This window comes from Bombina bombina, chromosome 6 (genome assembly GCF_027579735.1).
Source record: "Bombina bombina isolate aBomBom1 chromosome 6, aBomBom1.pri, whole genome shotgun sequence".
NCBI lineage: Eukaryota > Metazoa > Chordata > Amphibia > Anura > Bombinatoridae > Bombina > Bombina bombina.
This window is the reverse complement of record NC_069504.1, coordinates 267,957,114-267,964,313: the sequence shown is the minus strand read 5'-3', so window position 1 is coordinate 267,964,313 and position 7,200 is coordinate 267,957,114. Positions and strand designations below refer to the sequence as shown.

The window sequence follows — 7,200 nt, the reverse complement described above, 5'->3', positions numbered from 1 at the left end:
AAAGGATATCTAGATAAGTTGAACAGCAATGGACTACTGGGAGCTAGACCAATAGCTTATGGCTACACTAATTTGTTGCTTGTCATTGGCTCACCAGATGCGTTCAGCTAGCTCACAGCAGTGCATTGATGTTCTGGAGCTGATTTTAACTATGTGTTTAAATTCTACCAAGGGGTTAAACACAATTTTATGCAAACAATATATAATAATAAAATACTTTTAACACAAGATCCTGTTGTGCATTTATGTCCCTTTAATTTTGCATTACCAACCAATAGGGAATACAAATTTCAAGCTTTTTTGGCAGTGAGGTCCCTTTGACAGGCATACAGAATTCCACATGAAAATTATTTATATTGATTTGTATTCGACGTGTATTACTATTTTACAAAATGATTTCTACTCCATAATAATAGATGAAGGATTGCCTTAAAATACATCCCATCTGGTTGTTGTTGATCAGAATTATATACATTTGTGTCTTGTAGTTACAGAAAACACGTATTTAGAGAAAAATAAGACACGGTAGAATCAAGAAAGCGGGACTATGGTGAAGGAAAAGGGCGGAGAAGAGGCAGACAAGCAAGGAGAGGAGAGAGAGAAAGATGTGTGGTTGTTCCACTCAAACGGAGATATGAATGATACGAACTTACGAAGCAACCTGTAACTGACTTATTTAGTAGGCGGAAATTGTGTATAATGGGGTGGGCGAGAAAGCGCGGCGCTGGGCAGATATGGAGAACAAAGAGTAGAAGGGAGGGTTTTTTTAAAAAGTGTCCACAGTTTTTGCACCATATGGAATTACGTCACTGTTCAAAACATAATAATAAAGAAACGGAGTAATGAGTCAATACAAATAAAAAACAAAAAACAACGCATAACACGGTCTCAGACACTGGCTCTTGGGAACAATTACATCCCAATATTAAATATCTGACGTTACAAATATATATATATTTAGACTTTGCTACTAGAATTTGTGTTCTGTAAAGCATCCCCTCAGCGTTGTGTATTTTCGGTTGCAGACTGTGATGTGTTAATATGTCTATATTAAAAACAGTTTCGTAACCCGCTTTGATCTACCGAGAATACATCAGACATTTATTATATAATATAAATATATATTTAAAAAAAAAACAAAAAACTAGCAGAGGATGGTTTCGATCCATCGACCTCTGGGTTATGGGCCCAGCACGCTTCCGCTGCGCCACTCTGCTGTTAAACGATTTGCATGGAACATTCCTTATGACTCTACTTCATGATGATATATTTCTGGTATTTGGTACTTCTAAATAACTGCCAAGGTATTTTACTGGAGTCGTTATCAGACAGTTGAAAAATCCAAGTCAAGCTATCAGACACTTGTTTGTTAGCACTTTCTTAAACTATAAAAGGTTGTACTATACATATATGCTAATAAGAAATGTTTTAATGAATACAACAAGCATTTTTGTTATAAATGTCACTCAAATTTTAAAAAATTGTCATTTTCCAGCATTTCTCTAAGCGTTAAAAACTAAATTCCCCATTGTGCCACTAAATATTCACCAAAGCTATCTCACACAATGACCCCTCTATGATATCACAAATTATGGGGACTTTTTACTAAGAATTTTAAAAATATTGGGCCCCAAATGTCTCTCAAATTGCAAAAATAGGCACTTTTCAGCAATTTCACTTAGGGATAAAAACACAATCTCACATTGTGCCACTAAATTTTCACCAGAGCTATCTCACACAATGACCCCTCTACAATATCACAAATTATGGGGACTTTTTACCGTGGAATTTTAAAAATAACGGACCCCAAATATCCCTCAAATTGCAAAAATAGGCACATTCAAACAATTTCACTTGGGGATAAAAACAAAATCTCCCATTCTGCCACTAAATTTTCAACAGAGCTATCTCACACAATGACCCCTCTACGATATCACAAATTATGGGGACTTTTTACTGTGGAATTTTAAAAATAACGGGCCCCAAATATCCCTCAAATTACAACAATAGCCACTTTTCAGCAATTTAACTTAAGGATAAAAACAAAATCTCCCATTCTGCCACTAAATTTTCACCAGAGCTATCTCACACAATGACCCCTCTACGATAGCACAAATTATGGGGACTTTTTACTGTGGAATTTTAAAAATAACGGGCCCCAAATATCCCTCAAATTGCAAAAATAGGCACTTTTCAGCAATTTCACTTAAGGATAAAAACAAAATCTTCCATTGTGCCACTAAATTTTCAGCAAAGCTATCTCACACAATGACCCCTCTACGATATCACAAATTATGGGGATTTTTTACTGTGGAATTTTAAAAATATTGGGCTACAAATGTCCATCTAATTGCAAAAATAGGCACATTAAAAAAATTTAACTTGGGGATAAAAACAAAATCTCCCATTGTGCCACTAAATTTTCACCAGAGCTATCTCACACAATGACCCCTCTACAATATCACAAAGTATGGGGACTTTTTACTGTGGAATTTTAAAAATATTGGGCCCCAAATATCTCTCAAATTGCAAAAATAGGCACTTTTCAGCAATTTCACTTAGGGATAAAAACAAAATCTCCCATTGTGCCACTTAATATTGCCCACAGCTATCTCACACAATGACCCCTCTACAATATCACAAATTATGGGGACTTTTTACTGTGGAATTTTCAAAATATTGGGCCCCAAATGTCTCTCAAATTGCAAAAATAGGCACTTTTCATCAATTTCACTTAGGGATAAAAACAAAATCTCCCATTGTGCCACTACATTTTCACCACAGCTATCTCACACAATGACCCCTCTACAATGTCACAAAGTATGGGGAATTTAGTGGCACAATGGGAAATTTTGTTTTTATCCCCAAGTGAAATTGTTTTAATGTGCCTATATTTGCAATTAGGACATTTGGGGCTCAATATTTTTAAAATTCCACAGTAAATAGTCCCCATACTTTGTGATATTGTAGAGGGGTCATTATGAGGGATAGCTGTGGTAAAAATGTAGTGGCACAATGGGAGATTTTGTTTTTATTCGTAAGTGAAATTGGTGGCAAGTGCCTATTTTTGCAATTTGAGAGACATTTGGGGCCCAATATTTTTAAAATTCCACAGTAAAAAGTGCCTATAATTTGTGATATCGTAGAGGGGTCATTGTGTGAGATAGGTCTGGTGAAAATTTAGTGGCACAATGGGAGATTTTGTTTTTATCCCTAAGTGAAATTGCTGGCTAGTGCCTATTTTTTCAATTAGATGAATATTTGGGGCCCATTATTTTTAAAATTCCACAGTAAAAAGTCCCCATAATTTGTGATATCGTAGAGGGGTAATTGTGTGAGATAGCTGTGGGCAATATTTAGTGGCACAATGGGAGATTTTGCTTTTATCCCTAAGTGAATTTGCTGAAAAATGCAAATTTTTTCAATTTGAAGGACATTTATGGCCCAATATTTTTAAAATTCCACAGTAAAAAGTCCCCATAATTTGTGATATCGTAGAGGGGTCAGTGTGTGAGATAGCTGTGGTGAATATTTAGTGGCACAATGGGAGATTTTGTTTTTATTGCTAAGTGAAATTGTTTGAATGTGCCTATTTTTGCAATATGAGGGACATTTGGGGCCCAATATTTTTAACATTCCACAGTAAAAAGTCCCCATACTTTGTGATATTGTGGAGGGGTCATTATGAGGGATAGCTGTGGTGAAAATGTAGTGGCACAATGGGAGATTTTGTTTTTATCCCTAAGTGAATTTGCTGAAAAATACATATTTTTGCAATTTGAGGGACATTTGGGGCCCCATATTTTTAAAATTCCACAGTAAAACGTCCCCATACTTTGTGATATTGTAGAGGGGTCATTGTGTGAGATAGCTGTGGGCAATATTAAGTGGCACAATGGGAGATTTTGTTTTTATCTCTAAGTGAAATTGCTGGCAATTGCCTATTTTTTCAATTAGATGGATATTTGGGACGCGTTACTTTTTAAATTCCACAGTAAAAAGTCCCCATACTTTGTGATATCATAGAGGGGTCATTGTGTGAGATAGCTGTGGTGAAAATGTAGTGGCACAATGGGAGATTTTGTTTTTATCCCTAAGTGAAATTGCTGAAAAGGGCCTATTTTTGCAATTTGAGAGACATTTGGGGCCCAATATTTTTAAAATTCCACAGTAAAAAGTCCCCATAATTTGTGATATCGTAGAGGGGTCGTTGTGTGAGATAATTCTGGTGAAATTTAGTGGCACAATTGGGAGATTTTGTTTTTATTCCTAAGTGAAATTGCTGGCTGGTGCCTATTTTTTCAATTAGATGGATATTTAGGGCCCGTTATTTTTAAAATTCCACAGTAAAAAGTCCCCATAATTTGTGATATTGTAGAGGGGTCATTGTGTGAGATAGCTGTGGGCAATATTTAGTGGCACAATGGGAGATTTTGATTTTATCCCTAACTGAATTTGCTGAAAAATGCATATTTTTGCAATTTGAGGGACATTTGGGGCCCAATATTTTTAAAATTCCACACTAAAAAGTCCCCATACTTTGTGATATTGTAGAGGGGTCATTGTGTGAGATAGCTGTCGGCAATATTTAGTGGCACAATGGGAGATTTTGTTTTTATCCCTAAGTGAATTTGCTGAAAAATGCATATTTTTGCAATTTGAGGGACATTTATGGCCCAATATTTTTAATATTCCACAGTAAAAAGTCCCCATAATTTGTGATATCGTAGAGGGGTTGTTGTGTGAGATAGCTGTGGTGAATATTTAGTGGCACAATGGGAAATTTTGTTTTTATTGCTAAGTGAAATTGGTGGCAAGTGCCTATTTTTGCAATTAGATGGACATTTGGGGCTCAATATTTTTTAAATTCCACAGTAAAAAAAAAAGTCCCCATACTTTGTGATATCGTAGAGGGGTCATTGTGGGAGATAGCTCTTGTGAAAATTTATTGGCTCAATGGGAGATTTTGTTTTTATCCCCAAGTGAATTTGTTTGAATGTGCCTATTTTTGCAATTTGAGGGACATTTGGGGCCCAATATTTTTAAAATTCCACAGTAAAAAGTCCCCATACTTTGTGATATTGTAGAGGGGTCATTATGAGGGATAGCTGTGGTGAAAATGTAGTGGCACAATGGGAGATTTTGTTTTTATCCCTAAGTGAATTTGCTGAAAAATGCATATTTTTGTAATTTGAGGGACATTTGGGGCCCCATATTTTTAAAATTCCACAGTAAAAAGTCCCCATACTTTGTGATATTGTAGAGGGGTCATTGTGTGAGATAGCTGTGGGCAATATTAAGTGGCACAATGGGAGATTTTGTTTTTATCCCTAAGTGAAATTGCTGGCAAGTGCCTATTTTTTTCAATTAGATGGATATTTGGGGCCCGTTATTTTTAAAATTCCACAGTAAAAAGTCCCCATACTTTGTGATATCGTAGAGGGGTCATTGTGTGAGATAGATGTGGTGAAAATTTAGTGGCAAAATGGGAGATTTTGTTTTCATCCCCAAGTGAAATTGTTTGAATGTGCCTATTTTTGCATATTTGAGGGATATTTGGGGCCCGTTATTTTTAAAATTTCACAGTAAAAGTGCCCATACTTTGTTATATCGTAGAGGGGTAATTGTGTGAGATAGCTGTGGTGAAAATGTAGTGGCACAATGGGAGATTTTGTTTTTATCCCTAAGTGAAATTGCTAAAAAAAAAAAGGGCCTATTTTTGCAATTTCAGAGATATTTGGGGCCCAATATTTTTAAAATTCCACAGTAAAAAGTCCTCATACTTTGTGATATTGTAGAGGGGTCATTGTGTGAGATAGCTGTGGTGAAAATTTAGTGGCACAATGGGGAATTTTGTTTTTAACGCTTAGAGAAATGCTGGAAAATGACAATTTTTTTAAAATTTGAGTGACATTTATAACAAAAATGCTTGTTGTATTCATTAAAACATTTCTTATTAGCATATATGTATGGTACAACCTTTAATAGTCACAAGAAAGTGCTAACAAATAAGTGTCTGATAGCTTGACTACTGTTTTATAACTGTCTGATAGCTCCAAAACAGTGTCTGATAGATTGACTTGGATTTTTCAACTGTCTGATAGCTTGACTCAACAGCTTGAAGCTTGAAAAACAGATTCGTTTGTATGCCACATGTAATGATTCTTAAATAACAATATAAAATACAACTATGTTGAGAGAAAAAAGTAATATTGACCCAGTCATTCCCTTTCTATTTAGATACCTGCAAGACTAGTGAAGAAAATTAGGCAAGTGCATATTTATTACTATTAACATTGCAGGAAAACTCAGTGCAAACAGTCCCATTTTTGAAAGGTGAGACCACTCCTTTAAATGAGCCTTATTATAGATTTGTATGGTTAGGGGTAATACAAGCTTGCTTAGAAGGGCAGACCCTGCCAAAAATACCATTGCTGTGATATATTTTTCATTGTAATGACAATTACCTGGTAGCTGGACTCACCCGGGGGCTACTCGTTTGAACTGCATCTTTCAGATAAGACACCTCACATCACTCTGGGCTTGATGATATAAACTTCGACAGCTCAAACCTACTTTTTCTCGCCTGCACTCGCAGGGCTGCCCCAGTGGAATGATCGTAAAAAAAGGGCAGTCCCTGCGAGTGGCGAGATGGCTCGTATTAAAAGTAATGAAGCTTGCTGGATAGGGACACTTCACTCCTTAAAGCGAAGTTAGCAAGGAGCAGGAGCACTTTAAAATTAAAATCCTGCAGCCAATATAACTCACATTATGCTGCTTTCTGCATAGAGCATCTTACTCACCTATATTTTAGTATGGATTTATTTTTCTATTGAGGTTATAAGTATTCATATTGTTTTGAGAAAAGCTTGCCACCTTTTAGTTGGTGAGAAAAAACTGTGAGATCTGCAGTGCGAAAATCTTTATAGAATTATGCTGGGATTAGAGAGACATTTTCATATACGCCCATGGGACGCCCATGGGACGCCCATGTTCAGCCCATTTTACGAAAAAACAACAATTACACTTTGCATTTTGTATTTATAAGTACAAATGTCTGTGTGATTTTTGCGCATCCAGTGCATTAAAATTACAATTTACACTGTGCATATCTGATATGATTTATTCCTGTGTAAATTGCATACAAATTTTATGTTTTTGTTAAAATATGATTGTTGGGGAAGAATTTTGTTACGATTT

The 7,200-nt window shown here is 35.8% G+C and overlaps 1 non-coding gene across 1 annotated transcript; it reads right to left on the bottom strand.

Annotated features, from left to right (window-relative positions):
* Nucleotides 1-1,145: 1,145 nt before the first annotated feature.
* On the bottom strand, nt 1,146-1,217 carry TRNAM-CAU (transfer RNA methionine (anticodon CAU)). The gene has a single exon. It is a non-coding gene; the product is annotated as a tRNA-Met (tRNA).
* Nucleotides 1,218-7,200: the final 5,983 nt, after the last annotated feature.